Source organism: Hypanus sabinus, chromosome 12 (assembly GCF_030144855.1).
Source record: "Hypanus sabinus isolate sHypSab1 chromosome 12, sHypSab1.hap1, whole genome shotgun sequence".
Classification (NCBI taxonomy): Eukaryota; Metazoa; Chordata; class Chondrichthyes; order Myliobatiformes; family Dasyatidae; genus Hypanus; species Hypanus sabinus.
This window is the reverse complement of record NC_082717.1, coordinates 39,306,789-39,329,442: the sequence shown is the minus strand read 5'-3', so window position 1 is coordinate 39,329,442 and position 22,654 is coordinate 39,306,789. Positions and strand designations below refer to the sequence as shown.

General features: G+C 39.9%; 2 protein-coding genes across 4 annotated transcripts in view; one reads left to right on the top strand and one right to left on the bottom strand.

The window, feature by feature from the left end:
• LOC132402794 (transcriptional-regulating factor 1) overlaps positions 1-22,654 on the bottom strand; it is a 260,989-nt gene that overhangs the window by 210,440 nt on the left and 27,895 nt on the right. The gene's annotated exons all lie outside the window — the stretch shown is intronic.
• ubr2 (ubiquitin protein ligase E3 component n-recognin 2) overlaps positions 11,309-22,654 on the top strand; it is a 222,762-nt gene continuing 211,416 nt past the window's right edge. The window contains exon 1 of the mRNA XM_059985777.1: positions 11,309-11,330. The gene's annotated coding sequence lies outside the window, so the exon portion shown is untranslated. The remainder of the gene's footprint in view (positions 11,331-22,654) is intronic.

Sequence of the window (22,654 nt, the reverse complement as noted above, 5' to 3'; positions counted from 1 at the left end):
CAAAGCATAACCCATCCATGCTTGGGATCCAGAATTAGGGTTCAGAGCAGGTCTTTGCAGGGCTTTGATGGAACATTATGGAATTGATAGTTTTGTGGCAAAGTTTGCAGATAATAGATAGGTGGAGGGGTAGGTAGTGCTGAGGAAGCAATGCGATTGCAGTAGGAACTTAGACAAATTGGAAGAATGGGCAAAAAAGTGGCAGATGGAGTACAGTTCAGAAATGTATGATAATGAATTTTGGTAAAAGGAACAATAGTGTGGACTATTATCTAAATGGGGAGAAAATTAAAACATCAAAGGTACATAAGGACTTAGGAGTCCTCGCGCAAGACTCCCATGAGAGGAATGTTGGCATTTATTTCAAGGGGAATAGAATATAAAAGCAAGGAGATAATGCTGAGCCTTTATAAGACACTAGTCAGGCCACACTTGGAGTACCGTCAACAGTTTTAGGCTCCATATCTCAGAAAGGCTGTGCTGTCCAGAGGAGGTTCATGACAATGATTCTGGGAATGAAAGGGTTAACATATGAGGAGCATTTGGCAGCTTTGGACCTGTACTCACTGGAATTCAGAAGAATGCGTGGGGATCTCATTGAAACCTACCGAATGTTGAAAGGAGTAGATAGGGTGTATATAGAGAGGATGTTTCTTAAGGTGGGGGTATCCAGAACTAGAGGGCACAGCCTCAAAATTGAGGGACATTTTAAAACAGAGGTAAGGAGGATTTTTTTTAGCAAGAGAGTAGTGAATCTGTGGAATGCTTTGCCACAGACTATGGTGGAGAACAAGTCCATGGGTATATTTAAGGAAAAAGTTGATTGTTTCCTGATCGGTCAGAGCATCAAAAGATATGGCGAGAAGGCAGGTATATGGGGATGAGTGGGATCCAAGATCAGCCATGATGAAATGGCGGAAGAGGCTCGATGGACTGAATAGCCTAATTCTGCTCTATTGTTTTATAGTTTAATGGTCTAAGGCCTGGTCCATCTCTAGCTTTAGATGTTGATATATAAAAAAGGTGCTACAATATATGACCTAAATTGATTTTGTAGTGATTAAGAATGAATGAATGAATTAAAGACCAACTGCACATACTCTGGACAGGTGCCTTCCAGTCAGAAGGAAGGACAAAGATGGCAAGGTAAGAGAACCTTCAATGTCAAGACATGTGATGAATTTAGTCAAGACGATAAAGAAAGTATGTAAAGTTTAGAAAGCTAGAATCAAACAGAGCCCTTCAGGATTATAAAGAAGCTAGAAAAGAACTCAGGAAGGGAAATAGGAAAGCCCAAAGGGACCATGAAAAGTCCTTTGCAATAAGGATTAAAGAGAATCCCAAAGCATACATACATCAGGAGCAAGAGGATAACTAGGGAGAGGGTGGGACCACTCAAGGATAAACGGGGGAACAGTTGTTTGGATGCAGAAAATGTGGATGAGGTAGTTAATGAGGACCATACCTCAGTATTTACCAAAGAGAAGAGCGTGAAGGGTAGGGATATCCGTGAAGAAATTATTAGTAAGCTAGGGCATTGAGGTAAAGGAGGAGGTAATGTTGGGTCCCCTGAAGAGCATGGTTAGGTCCCCAGGGGTTGATGGGATATAATAGCACAAAGCATGCCCTTCCAGCCCAAATTGTTGAGCCACCTAGTAACACACCTAACCCTAGCCTAATCATCAGAAAATTTACAATGACCAATTAACCTACTAACCAGTACATCTTTGGACTATGGGAAGAACCAAAGCACCTGGAGGAAACCCTTCCCCCACCTCTTGCTCTGACTTCTTATCTTTATTTCCAGTCCTGATAAAAGGACTCAGTCTGAAATGTCCACTGTTTATTCTTTCCATATATGCTGCCTGCACGAATGAGTTCCTCTGGTATTTTGTGTGTGTTGCTTGGATTTCCAGCATCTGCAGATTTTCTTGAACCTGGTTGAGTTTTTTGAAGAGGTGATGAAGATAGAGCTGTGTTGTTATCTACATGGATTTTAGTAAGTCATTTGACAAGGTCCCTCATGGGAGGCTCATCCAGAAGATTAAAATGTATAGGATCCACGGTGGATTGGCCATTTGGATTCAGAACTTGCTCACCCATAGAAGATAGATCACAGTGGTTAATGAGGCTTACTCTAGATGGAGATCTGCGATTAGTGGTGTCTGCAGGATTAGTACTGGGACCTCTGCTCTTTGTTATGCATATAAATGATCTGGATGAAAAAAGAGATGGATGGGTTAGTGTTTGTAGATGATATGAAGATTGGTGGTGTTGTAGGTAGGATAGGAGACTGGCAAAAAATACAGTGATCAGTTGCAAATATGGGCAGAGAGATGGCAGACGGAGTTTAACCTGGCCAAGTGTGAAATGATGCACCTTGGTAGGTCAAATTTAAAGAGACAGTACACTGTTAGGGGCAGGACCCTTGACAGTGTTGATGAGCAGAGGGATCTTGGGGTCCGAATTCATAGGTCACTGAAATTGGCTACCCAGTTTGATAGGGTGGTAAAGAAGGCATTTGCTATGCTTACCTTTATTAATCGAGGCATTGCTTTCAAAAGTCAGGATGTTATATTGCAGCTTTATAAAATTCAAGTTGGGCCACATTTGGAGTATTGAATACCATTCTGGCCACTCCATTATAGGAAGGATGTTGAGGCTTTGAAAGTGTAGAGGAGGTTTACCAGGATGCTGCCTGGATTAGAAGGAATGTGCTATAACAAGACGTTGGGCACACTTAGGTTGTTTTCTCTGGAATGGCGGAGGCCGAGGGGAGAACTAATAGAGGTTTCTAAGATTATGAGAGGCATAGTTAGGCAGATTGTATCTTTCTCCCAGGGTTTAAATGTATAATACAAGAGGACAGGCATTTAAGGTGAGAGGAGGTAGTTTCAAAGGAGATGTGAGGGGTAAATTTTTTTGTTTTTTTATACTGAAGATGGTGGGTGCCTGGAATGCACTCTCTGAGATGCTGGTACAGACAGAGACATTAGGAATGTTTCAAGAAACATTTTGATAGGCACATGAATGTGTGGGAAATGGAAAGATATAGACTTTGTGTAAGCAGAAGTAATTAGTTTAATTGGCTATTTGGTTACTAATTGAATTGGTTCAACACAGCATTGTGGGCTGAAGGGCCTGTTCCTGTGCTGTACTGTTTTATGTTCTATGTAATAACTGTGGTAAATAAATGCAAAGGCTTATCGGGTTTTTTTTTATTAAAGGATTATATCCTTGAACAGAAATGCATCCTTTGGCCCAACCAGCAACTAAAGTGTCTTCCTGAGCCAGTCCATCTGGCTTACATTTGGCCTATATTCCTCTAAACCTTTCCTATCTATGTACAGTACCTGTCTGCAAACACTGAAATTTACCTGCCTCAGCTACTTACTCTGACAGCTTGTTCCATCAATTTGAAAAATGCACATCTTAAGTCTTCTTAAAATTTTTACCCTCACCTCTTAAACCTATGCCCTCTAGTTTTAGACTCCCCACTACCTTGGGGAAAAGACTGACCATTCACCTTATACAGTATGTGCCTCTCAAGACTTTATAAACCTCTACAAGGTCACTCTTCAGCTTCCCTCACTCCACAGAAAGCAGTCCAAGCCTATCCAGTCTTGGCAACATCCTTGGGAGTCTTTTTCTGCACCCTCTCAAACATAATCGCATCGTTTAGTTTTTTTTAAAAAAGAATTTCTGGCAATTGTTTTAATATTTCCCTTCAGCATACTGACTGTGTATTTAAAACATGGATTATTAACTCTGATCTTGGGGCTCTCCAGCCACAAATTAATTGTTTTTGTAAAATCCACCGATTTGCATTGTATCAAATACTCTTATATGCCTGACCACTTAAAAGTAATTGCCTGCTAAGTACATTTTCACAAATGTTTCGGTCCTGAGAGAATTAAAATTCTGAAATATTCATTGTCATAAACAACACACACACAAAATACTGGAGGAACTGAGCAGGTCAGGCGGCATCTATAGAAGGGAATGAACAATAATCTATTTTGGGCCAAGACCCTTCATAAAGGAGCAGAAAGGAAAAGGGCAAAAGACAGAATAAAAAAGGTTAAAGGGGAGTACAGGGAAGAATACAATTGGTGAATTCAGGAGAGAGGGGAGATAAAAGGCAATGATATGAGAAACTAGGAGGTGATAGGTGGAAGAGGTATTGAGCTGAAAGAGGAATCTGTTAGGACACTAGACCGTGGAATAAAGGGGAAGGAACAGTTATTACCCAACAACCATCAGGTTCCTGAACTGTTGTGGATAACTTCACTCAGCACAACTCTACTGATTTCACAACCTACAGACTCACTTTCGAGGATTCTATAATGTATGTTCTCACTTTTATTGGCACAAAATGTCTTTTACACATTTGTTACATGTCAATTTGTTTATGTATAATTTTTTGTAAATTCTACTGAATTTCTTTATTTTCCTGTAAATGCCTGCAAGAAAATGAATCTCAAGGTACATTAATTGGGCATGGCAACCAAATTATGCCAAGCAATTGAATGCACATCATTTATCTCTAATGATCATCAAATTTAAATATTTTCCTGTCAAAATAACTATGCTAGTTCCTGTCATGTTATTTCTATCACTTTGTTTCCTGCTCTTAAAACAGATCCTATTTTGTCAATTAAATTTGTTTTCCTTCAGTCAGTATCGTTCGCTGTGAACCCCTATTATTTTTAACTTCCACTTTATTAGAAGTATATTTACAACATTGCTAATGAAGTTGACAATTCTGGGAACACAGAGGCAGGTAGGTAGGCCTCTGCATTTGAGTGGTGTCTCTCTCCTTTGATGATGTCAGAGGATGTTACCATGGTTCTGCATTTATATATTGGAAGTATGCATTTATGGATTGTGGACTTTTTCAGGCCTTGGTTTTTATATTCCGTGTTTTTGCCTGTTCCTTTCCTTTTTCTTGTACGAGAGGAGGGAGTTTGGGGTTTGATGCTCTTGTTCCATTTGGTTAGAATTTTTTGTGCAAGAGAGGAGGGTTTGGGGGATTGATGATCAGGTTCCCATACTTTTTTGTGTGGGGGTGTGTTTGATATTTCTCTCAAAATGACTTTCATGGTTTTTCTTTTTTTCATGGTTATCTGGAGAAGACAAAACTCAGTTGTATATGGTTACATAATCTGATAATAAATGAACCTTAAAATTTTGTTTTAAAAGCTTTCTCAATCGCAGTAACAGTTTATCCACAGAATCCCCTATTCACATAGGTCAGAAAGACCAAAATTCAAACTGGCAGGTAAGGTAATCCATTGTGAATACAAACAAATGTTAAAAAATACTGAGCAAGAAATGTTGCATACATCACTATCCTCAAGAGGCCAATGAGTGACTGAAGTAAAGAAACTGAGGGAGAGAGAAGAGCTTGGGATGCAGCATAGAGGAAGCAACCAAAAGAAAATGATGTGGGCTGCATGGGTGTGCATTGGCATATCTTTGTAGATGGGTGTGCGTATGCAACACTGAGTCTACACAGGAGAACTTGGTTTCCATTCATCTGGGTTTCTGCCATTGGAACAGGCCCTGCCTTCATTAAGTCCTGATGTCAGCTGGTGTGCAATAGCCACTATATATTTAAGAAATAAGGTATCTTCCAATGTTTGTGACCAGAGTAGTAGTCACCCATGACCTGAGGGGGTTGCCTGAGATAACAAAGATAGAACACTGAACTAGAAAATCTAGAGCACATTCCAGATCCTTCGTCCCACAATGTGTGCCAACCATGTAACCTACCCTAGAAACTGCCTTGAATTTTCATACCACATAGCCCTCCATTTTTCTAAGCTCCATGTATCTATCCAAGAGTCTCTTAAAAGACCCTATTGTATCTGCCTTCACCACTGTCGCAGGCAGTACATTCTACGCATCCACCACTCTTGGTGTGAAAAACTTACTCCTGACATGCCCTCTGTACCTACTTCCAAGCATCTTAAAGCTATGCCCCCTTGTGTTAACCATTTCAGCCCTGGGAAAAAGCCTCTGGCTATCCACACAATCAATGCCTCTCATCATATTATAGTCCCCATTTCACTCAGAAGCTATGAAATCTCCAAATGGAATGCTACAGGAAAACAACTTCAACTAAATAGGTACAAACAACTTACTAAAGCTAATCCCGAAATGCTTAAAACAATTTAAATGGTTGCTTTTATAAAAATCAACTCATCAATATTAGTGTAAAACAGAACTGAATCTCTTGTGATTTTGTTTATATTTGCCATATATCAGCTAACAATCTTTTCTGGGAGTAACTACTTATCATACATTAGATCAGGCCAAATGCAGACCTTGCTGTGATGACCATGTGAGTGATTCATCTGATCTACAGCATGTGGATTAGAAAAATAATTTGGAAACTATTTATGGAAATGTACTCTGCAATGAACTAAACACCATTAGCAGAGGATTGAAGTGGAGGGTAATAATAGAGTAAACATTTAATTAAAAAATAGGAAGTTAATAAATGAGACATTCAAGAATTACTTTAAAGAATTGCATACAAGTGGCTCAGTTCCTTCTGAGAATGACTTCACCAAGTTTTTTAGTGGACTAGACCTACATTGTCATTAGAGGACACCAAAACTCTAGACTCCCCTGTTACACTGGATGAGCTAGTCAAAGCTATAAGTAAGGGCCATATGCCAGGTATAGATGGCATACCTGTGGAACTTTACCCAGCAGTTTGGGATATTCTTGGACCAGTATGGTTCGAAACATTAAATTATGCTATTGGAAATGGCACTTTCCATAAAGATCTAAACACAACCCTGCTCACAGTTATACCTAAGCCCGGCAAGGACCCCTTGGAGTGTGCCAATCACCTTCCAATCTCCTTGATAAATGCCGACCTCAAGATATTTTCCAAAGTCTTAGCCAGTAGACTCGAGATAGTAGTTGGGAAACTAATTAGCCCAGATCAAACGGGCTTTATCAGGGTACGCCTTGCATCTGATGATATTCGCCGGCTCTTACACATACTGAGTGCAACACATAAAATCCCACCTGCCTGTGGCCTGCTATTTCTAGATGCTGAAGAAGCCTTCAATTGCTTGAATGGCCACACCTTTGGAGAGTTCTAAAGGAATTTAAGTTCAGCGATAAATTTATCAATATGATTCAAACAGTATATGCTAATCCTTCAGCCTGGGTATGTGTGGGAGGAGGTTTCTCAGAGTAATTTGACATATGACGGGGCAAACAACAAGGAACCTTTTGTCTCCTTTAATGTTTACTTTATCTATTGAACCGCTTTGACATTTAATTAGAAACTCTCCTCAGATCTCCCCTGTTACAATAGGTACAACATCACATTCGGTATCACTTTCCGCGGATGACACATTAGTTTAAATGGCAAATGTTCAACAAATTCTCCCCTATGTTTTAAAAACACTGAAGCAATTTGAATTTCTTTCAGGATACAAAGTTAATCTGTCAAAATCAGCACTGATGCTGATTAATACAGATAAAAGTAAGGAGTCTCTCGCTCCCTAGCTTAATGTTACAAATGAGGTGCTCTACTTGGGTATTAGAGTTAATACTTCCCTATCATCTGTGGCTAAAACAAATTACTCTTTAATTTTGAAAAAAATAGATATTAATAGATGGAGATACCTGCCAGCATCAGTCCCAGCCCATATATCGGTCATTAAAATGAACATCTTAACCCGCATTAATTTTATCAGCTCAATGATCCCACTTGCACCTCCAGCAAGATATTGGCAAAAACTGGACTCCTTACTATGATCTATGTTTGGAATGGTAAATGACCCAATATAAAGTGGTCAGCTCTACAATTCAAAAAGTCGGATGGGGGATTGGCTTGTCCAAATTTTAAACTGTATCACTGGGCATTTGTATTAAAAAGTCTCAGCTATTGGTTGGAGGAGGATAAAGTTTTGTCAGGGAAAAATATAGAACAAGAGCTAACAGCACCAATAAGGTTGAAGGACTTTCTCCTTATAGGTGTATCTACCAAAAAATGTGATTTGTATTACGGTCCAATTTTAACCCATATGCTACGAATATTTAGAGCAGCAGGGGTGATTGATAAGTTTGTGGCTGAAGGTAGAAGGAGTTGAGTTATACAGCTCTCATTACATGCACATGCAGGTTAACTCCTTGAGTAATTATGCAGAAAATAACTCATCTCCTCCTACTTTAGGCCACAAACTTATCAATCACCCCTGCTGTGGACACTTTCTGGAGGTCCAAGATCCGTATGCTCCATGACCGCTGGACTAAGTGTGTAAATGTAGGAGGGGACTATGTTGAAATATAAATGTGCTATGTTTTCCAAAATTGACTCCTTCTACCTTAGGCCATGAACTTATCAATCACCCCTTGTAAAATGGGCTTCTAAATCAGTAACTATTTAAATTCAATCTCGGATTTCCCTTCCATCATGGTCAATGGAAAAGGTAAATCGGGTAGTCTGTACATTACAAAACTAAAATGTTATCCCTGGGTCTTTTTCCTTTTGGCAAAATGCAAGACCAAAGTGACCATGAGAAGCCATTAATGCCATGAAGCTCATTTCTTAATTTTCTATACTGTCAACACGCTAATCAAATAACTGAGCTACTGCAGATATAGCACAATAATGTTAAATCACTTCTGAGAAACATGCTTTATGATTTTTAATGACATTGTTGCCTAAGGGAACTTGCCACATACAAATTGGCTGCCAAATTTCCTACATTTGAGACACAAAATATCTAGAGCAGGTCTTCAAACCACTGGAGAAGTACCACCATTTCTTCCTCCATTAAATTTCTCCAAATCCCCTGACAGCATCACCTCTGAGGCTGGTCTCTTCAGTAATTAAATCGTAGTTATAGTTAGTGCGGGAATGCAAATTTTTCACATCCGTGAAACCAGACTGCTAACACATGGACTCAATTTTGGAGCTACACTACTTTCAGAGATTACATGAACAGAGGAAATGATTCAAGCATGTACTCAAAGCAGATTGAAACACAAGACCATAAGACATAGGACTAGAATTAGGCCATATGGCCCATTGAGTCTGCTCTGCCATTTCATCATGGCTCATCCATTTTCCCTCTCAGCCCCAATCTCTACCTTCTCATATCTCTTCATGTCTGCTAATTAAGAATCCACCAACCTCTGCCTTAAATATACCAAACATCTCTGCCTCCACAGCTGCCTGTAGCAACAAATTCCACAGATTCACAACTCTCTGGCTTAAGAAATTCCTCTTTATCTCCATTTGAAAAGGTACCACTCTATTCTGGGGCTGTATCCTCTGGTCTTAGACCTCCCCACCATAGGAAACATCTTCTCCACATCCACTCTATCGAGGCCTTTCAACATTTGGAAGGTCACATATTTCCTTCTGAACTCCGGTAAGTAGAGGCCCAGAACCATCAAACACTTTCCATATGACATCCTTTCAATCTTGGAATCAAGAGGCCCAAACCTGCTCACAATACTCCAAGTAAGGCTTCACCAGTGCCTTCCCAGGCCTCAAAATTACATCCTTGCTTTTATATTCTAATCCTCTTGAAATTAATGCTAAGGTCATATTTGCTTTCCTCAGCACAAACTCAACCTGCAAATTAGCCTTTAGGGAATCCTGCAAGAAGACTCCCAAGTTCCTTTGCACCTCAGATTTTTGAATTTTCTCTCCATATAGAAAATAGTCTATCCTTTCATTTCTTCTGCGGAAGTGCATGACCATACACTTTCCGACAATGTATTCCATCTGCTACTTCTTTGTCCATTCTTCTGATCTGTATAAGTCCTTCTGTAGATTCTCCATTTCCTCAAAACTACCTGGCCCTCCACACATCTTAGGATCGTCCACAAACTTGATCACAAAGCCAACAATTCCATCATCCAAGTCATTGTCATATAACCACAACAGCATAACATACAGAAGCAGAATTAGGTCATTTGGCCAATCTAGTCTTTTCTGCTACCATTGTGGCTCATCCATTTTTCCTCTCAGCCCCAATCTCCTGCCTTCTCCATGTAACCCTTCATGCCCTGACCAATCAAGAAACCACTGTATCAACCTCAGCCTTAAATATACATAAAGACTTGACCTCCACAGCTGCCTGTGGCAAAGAATTACACAGATTCACCACTCTCTGGCTAAAGAAACTACTCCTCATCTGCATTCTAAAAGGCTGCCGCACTATTCTGAGGCTGTGTCCTCTGGTCTTAGATTCTCCCACAAAAGGAAACATCCACTCTATCTAGGCCTTTCATCATTCGATAGGTTTCAATGAGTCATTCCTGATTCTTCTGAATTCCAGTGAATGCAAGCAGAGAGTCATCAAATGCTCTTCATATGACAAGCCATTCAATGCTGGAATCATTTTTGTGAACCTCCTTTGAACTCTCTCCAATTTCAGCACATCCTTTCTAAGATTAGGGGCTCAAAACTGCTCAAATACTCCCAAGTGAGGCCTCACTAGTGCTTTATAAACTTTCAACATTACATCCTTACTTTTATATTCTAGTCTTTTTGAAGTAAGTGCTAACATTGCATTTGCCTTCCTTGCCACAGACCCAACCTGCAAAATGACCTTTAGGGAATCCTGCAAAAGGATTCCAAAGTCCCTCTGCACTTCTGGTTTTTATATTTTCTCTCCATTTAGAAAAGTCAATCCTTTCATTTCTTCTATCAAAGGTGCATAACCAAATACTTCCCAACCCTTTGCCATTTCTTTGTCCATTCTTCTAATCTGTCTAATCCTTCTGTAGCTTCTCTACTTCCTCAAAACTACCTGCTCCTCCACCAATCTTCATATCGTCTGCAAACTCTGCAACAGTCATCAATTCCATCATCCAAATCATTAACATACAACGTAAAAAGAATCTGTCCCAACACAGACCCCAATGGAATAGCACTACTCAACAGAATCCAGCTAGAAAAGGCTCCCTTTATTCCCATTCTTTGCTGCCTGCCAATCAGCCACTGCTTTATCCAAGCTAGAATCTTCCCTGTAATAGCATGGGCTTGTAGCTTGTTAAGCAGCCTCATGTGGCACCTGGTCAAAGGCCTTCTGAAAATCCAAGTACACAACATCAACTGATTCCCCTTTGTCTATCCTACTTGTTATTTCTTCAAAATTCCAACAGATTTGTCAGGCAAGATTTTTCCTTGAGGAAACCATGCTGACTGCAGCCTACTTTATCATGTGCCTCCAGGTACCCAGAGGTCTCATCCCTAAGAATCAACTCGAACATCTTTCCAGCCACTGAGGTCAGACGAACCGGCCTACAATTTCCATTCTTCTGGCTGTCTCCTTTCTTGAAGAGTTAAGTAACATTTGCAGTTTTTCATCCCCCAAGAACCATGCCAGAATCCATTCATTCTTGAAAGATCATTACTATAGCCTCCAAGAGTCCATCAGCCATCTCTTTCAGAACACTGGTACGTATACCATATAGTCCAGGGGTGACTTACCTATTTTCAGACCTTTCAGTTTCCCATGAACCTTCCCCAGGGGAAATTCACAGAATTCTGACCCTTGACATTCCTGAACTTCTGCTTTACTATTAATGTCTTCTACAGTAAAGATTGATGCAAAATACTTATTGAGTTAATCCATTTCCTTGCTCCCCCCTCCATTACTACTTCTCCAGCATAATTTTCCAACAGTCCAATATCTACTCTCACCTCTTTTACATTTTATATATCTGAAGAAACTTTGTTTCCTTTTAAATATTATTGGTTAACTTACCTTTGTATCCCATCTTTTCCTTCTTACAGACTTTATTTTTATGGCTTTCAGCTGGTTTTTTTTTATAAAAGGTTCCAAATCTTCAACTTCCCACTAATTTTTGCTCTATTATATGACCTCTCTTTGGCTTTTCTGTTGGCTTTGACTTCTCTTGTCGTTAGCTATGGTTGTGTCATCCTGATCTTAGAGTATTTCTTCCTCTTTGGGACGTATACCTCCTGTGCCTTCTAAATTGCTTCCAGAAATTCCATCCATTCCTGCTCTAACGTCACCCCACTAGTGTATTTTTTCCCACCAATCAATTTTGGCCAGCTCCTCTCTCACATCTCTAACTCCCTTTACTCTACTGTAATACTGATATATCTGACTTTAGTTTCTTCTTTTCAAGTTGCAGGGTGAATTCTATCATATTTTGATCATTTTCCGATAAGCATTACTTTACCTTAAGTTTTCTAATCAATTCCAATTCATTGGACAACACCCAATCCAGAATAGCTGATCCCCTAGTGGGCTCAACCAAAAGCTACTCTAGAAAGTCATCTAACAAGCATTCTAGAAATTTCCCCTCCTAGGATCAAGCACAAACCAGATTTTGCCAATCTACCTCCATATTGAAATCACCCATGACTATTGTAACATTACCCTTTTGGCACACATTTTCTTTTTTCCATTGTAATTTGTTGACCACATAGTTACTACTGTTTGGGGGGGGGGGGGGGGTGTATATAATTCCCTTCGGGGTCTTTTTACCCTAGCAGATCCTTAGCTCTACTAACAACAATTCAACACCTTCCAACTCGATGTCACCTTTCTTTTGATTTGATTTCCATTTTTTACCAACAGAGCCACACCACCCCCTTGCCTACCTGCCTATGCTTTCGATACAATCTGTATCCTTGGACGTTAAGTTTCTAGCTATAATCTTCTTTCAGCCATGATTCAGTGATGCTAATAATGTCATAAATGCCAATCTGTAATGGTGCTACAAGTTCATCTCCCTTATCCCATATACTGCACGCATTCAAATACAACATCTTCAGACCTGTATTCACCCATCTGTTGACCTTTTACATTGCAACTCATCCTGTTGACTGCAACTTTGCCTTGTCTTCAGGCTTTCCTTGCTAGCAGTCTCGCTGCACACTGCCTCTGTTTGTAAACCAACTACCTCATCCTCTGCACGATCCCTCCAGTTCCCATCCCCCCATCAAATAAGTTTAAACCCTCCCAAACAGCTCCAGGACACCTCACTGTAAGGATATTAGTCTCCCTTGGGTTCAGATGTAACCAATTCCTTTTGTACAGGTTGTATATTCCCCAGAGGAGATACCAATGATTGATAAATCTGAACCCTTGCCCCCTACACCAGCTCCTCAGCCATGCGTTCACCTGCAAAATCATCTTTTTCTTACCCTCACTTGTGCATGGCACAGGCAGCAATCCAGAGATTATTACCCCAAGGGTCCTAATTTTCAACTTTCTACCTCGCTCCCTAAAATCTTCCTTCAGGACCTCCTCACCTTTCCTACTGATGTCATTAGTACCAATATATAATTAGTCTTCTGGTTGCTCACCTTCCCCCTTTAAAATGCCATGGACCAATCTGAGACAGCCCTGACCCTGGCACCTGGGAGGCAACATACTATCCGGGTGTCTTTATAATGCACACAGAATCTCATCTCTGTTCCTCTGACTAAAGAATATCCTATCACTACTGCAGTCCTCTTCTCTGCCATAGCACCTAACTCAGTGCCAGAGACCCGGTCACTGCAACTCCCCCTTGGTAACTTGTCCCCCTCAACAGTATTTAAAATGGTATACTTATTATTGAGGTGAACAGCCACAGGGTACTCTGCACTAGCTGCGCATTTCCCTTCCTTCTCCTGACAGTCACCCAGTTAACCTGCCTCTTGCAACCTTGGGGTCTCCTAGCTGTCATTACCTCATTTGCCCATAACAGCAGCTCATTGAGCTGCAGCTCCAGTTCCCTAACACGTTCTCTGAGGAGCTTCAGCTCAGTGCACCTGGTGCAGATGTAGTTAACTGGGAGAATGAAGTTCTCCCAGAGTCCCAAGTCTCAGAATTCAGATACATAAAATGTAAAACAGAGGCGAGAGTGGATATCGGATCGCTGGAAAACAATGCTGGAGAGGTAGGAATGGGGGACAATGAAATGGCAGACAAAAATTTAAGTACGATGCATCAGTCTTCACTGTGGAAGACACTAGCAGTAAGCTGGAAGTTCCAGGTGTCAGGGGTCACGAAGCGTGTTAAGTTACCATTACTAGAGAGAAGATTCTTGAGAAACTGAAAGGTCTTGTTAGATAAGTCCCTGGACCAGATGGTATGCACCCCAAAGTTCTTAAAATTAGGTCTCAGGGTACTTGGAAGCACAAAGTAAAATAGGTTGTAGTCAGCATTGTTTCCTCTGATGTTTAGTAGGATATTGTTATCTTATTATCAATGTGATTTCAAGTCTATTGTATTCATAATTTACTTATTATTATGTTATTTTTTTGTGTATATATGAAAATCAATAAAAAGATTGAAAAAGAAAGAAAAAGAAAGAAAGAAGAAAGCATTGTTTCCTCAAGAGAGAATCTTACCTGATAAATCTGTTGGAATCTTTTGAAGAAATAACAAGCAGGATAGACAAAGGACAATCGCTTGATGTTGTGTACTTGGATTTTCAAAAGGCCTTTGACGAGGTGCATACATGAGGCTGCTCAAAAAGCTACAAGTCCATGGTATTACAGGAAAGATTCTAGCATGGATAAAGCAGTGGCTGATTGGCAGGCAGCAAAGAATGGGAATAAAGGGAGCCTTTTCTAGCTGGATGCCAATAACTAGTTGTGTTCCACAAGGATCTCCCAATGGCCACCCATTTTAACTCAACTTTCCATTCCCATTCCAACATGTCAGTCCATAGCCTCCTCTAAAATTGTAATGAGGCCACACTCAGGTTGCAGGAGCAACACCTTATATTCTGTTTTGGTAGCCTCTAACCTGATGGCACAAACATAGATTTCTCAAATTTTTGGTAATGACCCCACCTTTCACTATTCCCTTTTCCCTCTCCCACCCATCTCCTTACCTGCCCATCACCTCACTCTAGTGTTCCTCCCCCTCTTCTTTCTTCCATGGCCTTCTGTCCTCTCCAATCAGATTTCCCCTTCTCCAAACCTGTATCTCTTTCACCAACTTCCCAATTCTTTACTTCACCCCTTCCCCATTCCCAGTTTCATCTATCACCTTGTGTTTCTTCCTCCCATACCCCCACCATCTAATTCTGACTCCTCATTTTTTTCTTCAGTCCTAATACAGGGTTTCCGCCTGAAACGTTGACCATTCTCTTTTCCAGAGATAGTGCCTGGCCTGCTGAGTTCCTCCAGCATTTTGTGTGTGTTGCTTGGATTTCCAGCATCTGCAGATTTTGTCTTGTTGGTGTTCCACAGGGGTTTGTTTTGAGTTAGATTCTTTTTACATGTCAGTGATTTGGATGATGGAATTGATGGCTTTGTTGCAAAGTTTGCAGATGATATGAAGGTAAATGGGGAGGTAGGTGGTTTTGTGAAAGTAGGCTACAAAAGGACTCAGAGAGATCAGGGGAATGGGCAAAGAAATGGCATGTAGAATATGGAATATGGGAAGTGTATGGTCATGCACTTTGGTAGAAGAAATGAAAGGGGTTGATTACTTTATAAGTGGAGAGAAAATACAAAATACTGAGGTGCAAAGGGACTTGGGAATCTTTATGCAGATTCCCTAAGGGTTAATTTGCAGGTTGAGTCAGTGGTGTGGAAGGCAAATGCAATGTTAGCATTCATTTCATGAGGAGTAGAATATAAAATCAAGATGTAATGTTGAAACTTTACAAACTACTGGTGAGGCCTCACTTGGAGTATTGTGAGCAGTTTTGGGCCATTTGTCTTAGACAGGATGTGCTGAAACTGGAATGACTTCAAAGGAGGTTCACGAAAATGATTCCAGCATTGAATAGCTTGTCATAAGAAGAGCATTTGATGGCTCTGGGGTTATATTCACTAGAATTCAGAAGAATGAGGGGTGATCTCACTGAAACCTTTCAAATGGTGAAAGGCCTTGACAGAGTTGATGTTTCCTATTATGGGAGAGTCTTCGACTAGAGGACACAGCCTCAGAATAGAGGTGTGTCCTTTTAAAACAGAGAGGAGGAGGAATTTCTTTATCCAGAGAGTGGTGAATCTGTGGAATTCTCTGTCATAGGCAGCTGTGGAGGCCAAGTCTTTATGTATATTTAAGGCAGAGGTTGATAGGTTCTTGGTTAATCACGACATTATGGGATACAAGGAGAAGACAGGAGATTAGGGCTGAGAGGAAAATTTGATGAGCCTTGATAAAATGGCAGAGCAGATTCAAGGAGCCCAATGGTCTAATTCTGCTCCTATATCTTATGTCCTTACGGTCTAATTCCCACATCTCACACATGGTATAAAACACTGCCCCGGAGCCATTCCCATTGCACTATCATGCCCTTACAGACAAAGAATGAAAAATTAAGAAGAAAAACTTACCAGATACTAACTTTGCCAAAGCCTGATCTCACCAAAGCCTAATGAGCCAAAGTCACTCCAAAACTGACCCACTCACAACAGTGCCCACTCCAAGGAAGGTCCTTGCACCTGTGTTGTTTTTATTCACCTGTTCTAATGAATTACGTTCAGTGATTGGTCACAGCCCAACTCCGACGAACTGCTGCAAAGTTTCGTCTTTTAAATCTTGAGTGTGAACCTGACTGAAAAGGTAGCTCTCTTCTCATAGTCTGCTCAGTGATTGGTTACAATCCAACTCTATACAACATGCAGCATCTTCACCTGTCTTGGGAAATCCCTAACCCAAGTCTGATCAATATGCAGAATTATAAGAATGACACTGAGAACCTCAAGTCAGGATCATGCAAAAGATCAGGATCAACAGCTGAAGGATCCTATCAATGCCTAAAATATCTACCAACCCTCCTCACAGAGCAGTCATGGCAGAGTCAACTGATTCCATGCAGTTAGTCATGGACCACCACAGGGCTCTCAGCACTAAAGCAGAATCCTCGATACTGAGAGACCATACAAGAAAAAGAATGACCACATATGACCACTATGACCACATATCAAGAATATATTACTGCCTGTACAGCACTTGGGAACTCCCGTACAGCATTAAATAAAAACATGGCTTTCATTATTTTATTAGCAAATGTCAGTAATCCACTCCAAATACTTAGCTTAGAGTGAAATAAACAAGAGCAATCTGTAATGTTATCTTAATTTCAAAAATACCCTTCATATCAGAAAGAAATCAAAATTAATCTTATGCCTTGAAATAGGAGTCCTTCAGTGACTTCACAGACGTATAAATTCAGACATAGTTTTGAAGAATTGCATGTAAACCAAGCCCACAGTTCCACTGATATCAGAGATGGGTGGGGATAGGGGTGTTACTGGGCATAGTACCCAACCAGTTAAGTCACTAATCAGGGTCACTCCTAGATTCCAGTGATGCAATCGGAGTATCAAGAATGGGATAGAGCATACAGCATGGTAACATTGAGCCAGGTATACCTAGTCTGTTATGTAATGTTGACAGTAGAATTGCAGCTCCAAGTTGGAGGTGGTAAAGGTTGACACCAGGGTTGAGCTAAAGGCAGAGTGATATACCTATGAAATTGGGATTGGGGTACCAGAAATAAGTGAGAGGTAGTACTCGAGTTGAAGAAAAGTTAGAGATTGCTGGGGTGAGAACGTGTGAATCACAACCACACTCAAAGCTAAAACAGTTTGGAGGAGGACACCAACTTGACACAAAAATTAAGGCATTTACTTACACAAGCAAGGAATCTAGTGCTTGCTTCAATGTACCTGTTAAGGGCATTCTGTTTAAGTGCCTGATCTGAGGATGGTACACATTTTACCCTATCTTAAAAATTGGTCTGTGTAACATGGTCTATTAAGTCAATGTTCCCAAATTCCATACAATAAATCAATATAAATTGGGAGAAGGAGCAGGGGAGAATGCACAAAACAGCAGTAAACCTGTTTCAGAGCCAGTTAATCAACATCATCAAAATAATCTCAAAGTCAATACTTAGATTTGCCATGAAGACTGTGGTGACAGGCAAACAGTTTCCATTTTTAAAATCCCATTTACTTTGAATGAAATTTTTAGATGTGAGTTTCTGGCAGACCAGCATTTCCCCAAGACATTTGGTTTTACAAATTGGATGTAGAGCCATTCCAATTTGTCTACTGCTGTTGGGGATAATGGTATTTGTCACAGAAAAATATTACATGCCAGTAATTATGAATGTGTAGTGATTATAATGCTGGGCTTGTAATCTAGAAGCCTCGATTAATGACTCCTGGAAGCAAGGGCTAGACCCTGCATGAACATATATAGCAATTGAAGTCAATTTTGAAATATACAGAAGTTAAAACCTGACAGCAGCAGAAACAACTTTAAAACTATCAGTTGTCAAAGGAAGTGGGCTTAAAATAAAATAAGCACTGTGTGACTTCTAGTACAAACAAGGATCTTATGATCTCCATGGTGAGGATTCCTTTCCCAACGTCAGTTGTGTTTAAGCATAATTTTAGGAAGAAGATTCCTAACATCTTGTCAAGTTATATCATCAAACTGCTGAACCAGCATATCGCCTTGAGGAATTTTGTCAAATCGCTAACTGGAGGCAGGGCAGGACTAACAATTTTTTTTTATATGAACACAACCTTTCAAACACATAGTCCCTCAAAAAAGATAACATCAAAGCAGAAGCAAAAACTTCCTGAAATTCAGCTAAAACCTCACTTGACAATAGTTAAAAGAAATATTACATTTTGAATTATTTATCCAAAGGAAATGTGATTATACCACACTAATAAAAAATAGGGGTTTCCCCACATCTCGGAGAGTTTGTCAAATAGTTATTGTGACTTAAGTTTGCCACCAAAAAACTACTCATTGGGAATAATTCATATTATTTTCACATTGTTTAATGTCAAGGATATCCTTAATACTTCTCAACAGATCATTGATTTGCCCAAATTACAGGAAAGGATACAAAGCAGCAAAACCTGTGGCGGAGTGCTGAATCACTAAGCATAACTTTGTCTTTTTCTTTAAAACTATATATTCATAGAAATGTCAAAATCTGATGTTATTCATTTGATGAAAGCTGAGTTTTATTATCATTACAATGCTGAATTCAAGCCAGTACAATGGATAATACGCAAAACTGCAGGCCTAAGGCAACCCACTCATAACCTTAAAATAATCTATTCATTCCAAGTTTGTTAAGTTTTCCATCCCTTAACAAATCATCTATCAACTCTGAAATATTATCTCCAAGCCCGATCCTTTTTTTGAAGACACCTAAATAGGGGTAGCAGAGTACAGGTTGTGCCTTCTGTTCCTGGACTCTCCCACTACTGGAAATATCCCCTCCAAATCCATCAAAACATGGAGGAAACTTCTTGAACTCCCACATACCCCAATAACCCCATGATTTTCGTCTCTGAGGCCGATGCGAGAGCTTCCTTCAAGAGGAAGGACACGGAAAGCATCTAGCCCAGATGGGATACCTGGCTGAGTTCTAAAGACCTGTGATGATCAACTGGCTGGACTGTTCACCAATCTATTTAACCACTTACTTTGGCAATCTGAGGTACCTGCTTCAAGAAGGCTTCAATTAAACTGGTATCCAAGAAGAACATGGTGAGCTGCCTCGATGTCTATTATCCAATAGCACTTACATCCACAGTGATGCATTGCTTTGAGAGGCTGATGATGAAACATATCAACTTCTGCCTCAGAAGCAATTTGGATCCATTCCAATTTGCCTACTAGCACAACAGGTACACAGCAGATGCCATTGCATTGGCTCTTCACTCAATCCTGGAATGTATGAACAGCAAAGATGCATACATCAGAATGCTCTTTATCAACTACAGCTCAACATTTAATACTATCATTCCCTTAAGACTAATGAATAAGCTTCAATATCTTGGGCTCAATACCTCTTTGTGCAATTGGATCCTCAATTTCCTCACTTGCAAACAGTCAAGTTTAGATTGGCAACAACATCTCCTCCACAAACTCTATCATCAGCACAGGTGCACCACCAGACTGTGTGTTTAGCCCCTTGCTCCACTCACTTTATACTTATGATTGCAAGGCTAAGAACACATCCAATGCCTTATTTAAATTTGCAGATGCCACCACTGTTGGTCAAATCAAAGGTGGTGAGGAAATAGGAGGTAGATTTAAAATCTGGCCAAGTGCTGTCACAACAACAACAACCTCTCATACAATGACAGCAAGACCAAGGAGCTGATTATAGGAGGAAAGCAGATGTCCAAGAGCCAGTCCTCATTGGGAAAATCAGTAGTGGAGAGGGTGAGCAACTTTAAATTCCTTGATATTATCATTTCAGAAGACCTGTCCTGGGCCCAACACATAAGTGAAATTATAAAGAAAGCATGGCAGCCCCTCTACTTCCTTAGAAGTTCACAAAGATTCAATATAACATCTAAAATGTTGATACACCTCTATAGAAGTCTGGTGGAGAGTAAACTAATTAGTTGCATTATTACCTGATATGGAAGCACCAATGCTTTTGAACAGAAAATCCTACAAAAAGTAGTGGATGTGGCCCAGTCCATCATGGATAAAGCCCTCCCCACCATTGAGCACATCTACATGGAGCACTGCCACAGGAAAGCAGCATCCATCATCAAGGACCCCCTGCACCCAGGCCATGATCTCTTCTTGCTGCTGCCATTAGGAAGAAGGTACAGGACTCTAAGGACCCACACCACCAGATTCAGGAACAGTTATTACCCTTCAACCATCAGGCTGTTGAACCAGAGGGGATAACTTAACTCGCCCATCACTAAAGATGTCCCACAAGCTATGGACTCATTTTCAAGAACTCTTCATCACATGTTCTCAATACTCATTGTTTCTTTTACTTTTATATTTGCGGTTTGTTGTCTTTTGCACATTAGTTGTTTGTTCATCCTAGTGGTGCAGTCTATCATCGATTATGTTGTGTTTCTTGGATTTACTGTGTATACCTGCAAGAAAATGGATCTCAGAGTTGTATATGGTGACATATACAGTATGTACATTGATAATAAACTTACTTTGAATATCCATTCTATCTAGGCCTTTCAATACTTGGTAGATTTCAAAGAGATCTCCTTCATTCTTCTGATCTCCACTGAGTACAGGCCCAGAACATTCATGCATTAACCTCTTCATCCCTGGGATAATTTTCGTAAACCATCTCTGGACTCCTTCCAATAACAGCACATCCTTCCTTAGATATGATCACCAAAACTGCTCACAATACTCTGTTCTACAACACTCCATAGGGCTCTGTCATTCAGTGTCTTAGTCCTGTCTTATTTTTACCTCTTAAAATGCATCACTTCACATTTATCTGAGTTAAGTTCCATCTGCCATTCCAATTGATCTAGATCTCGTTGCAATCTTAGAAAACCTTTCAAACACCATCCGCAAACGTAGTAATCTTGCCGTGTACATTGTCATCTAAATCATTAATATCATAATCAACAAGAAATCCAGCACCAATCCCCTATACTAGTCACAGGCCTCCAATATGAAAAATAACCCTCGACTACCACCCTCTAATTTAGTATCCAATTGGCCAACCCAACTTGGATTCAATATGATCTCATTTTCCATACCAGACTACCATTTCAAATCTAAACTTTTTCAAGTACTGAGACTAGCAGTGAATCCCTCAGCTGGAGGACCTCATTAAACATTTATATACAGTAGTTTCCTCATGCAGTGAAACACGAGATGGCATCTCAGAAGCATCTTCTCAATATTAGGGCAGATTCAATTTTTTTTAAAAAAGAGAACATCTTAATGGAGGAAAGGGACATCAAGAGGGAATTATTGAGTTCTGTTATTTATTGCTCCATCGTTATTTATAAATACATGAATAAAATCTTTCTCAATAAGACATAAGAAATATATTGATACCCCTAATGACCTTCAGTTGCTTCAGTATGGAATTTGCACACTCTACTGGTGACAGTGTTGGGATAAAATGGGATTAATGTAGCATTAGTGCAAATGAATCATGGTTAACTGAAGAAGCAGTTTCCATACAATGAATTGCTTGGCTTTATGGAGAAGCAGATCAACACAAGGGTGAAAAGAATAGAAGGCCCCTCCTCAAGTAAGATTTGAGAAGGCTTATGTGAAGCATAAAAACTGGAACATGGCAGCTGGACTTAATGGCTTAGAACAATAGCAAGTGTACAATTAAATTAAAAGACATGGAAAACCATTACAAAAACTAATAACCTTATCTTCTACTTAGAATAATCAAAATATGAACTGCATCCCAATCTCTTAATTTATGCAAAACATACAAAATAAATTCCTAAAAATGTAAGCTATTGTCCTTTCTAAGCCACTATATTTAAGTGTTACTCGACTTGAGCTACTATGAAATGTTTAGCTGCATACTCACTAAGATGAGAACTAATAAAGTGAAAGTAAAAACAAATACCAAGGTTTGCCTATATCACCTGCTTACTGGGGCCTACCAGAATCTACTGCACTGAGCTCTGATAGCATATTGCAGCCAAAAATAGATTTGATATATGTATAGTGATAAAAATGATATTTGCTCAGTTTGGAACAAAGATTTCTTGCCAACATACAATGGAATAAAATGGGTATGGTCTACCTTTTCATAGGACCCATCTACTTTTATTTAAATTCTTACCCAATAAATTCAAATGTAAAAGGCTGTAGTGCAAGCATTTATGAAAAATTATCCTGTCATATACGACCCTTGTTAATTGTCACTGGCAGTCACCAGTGTT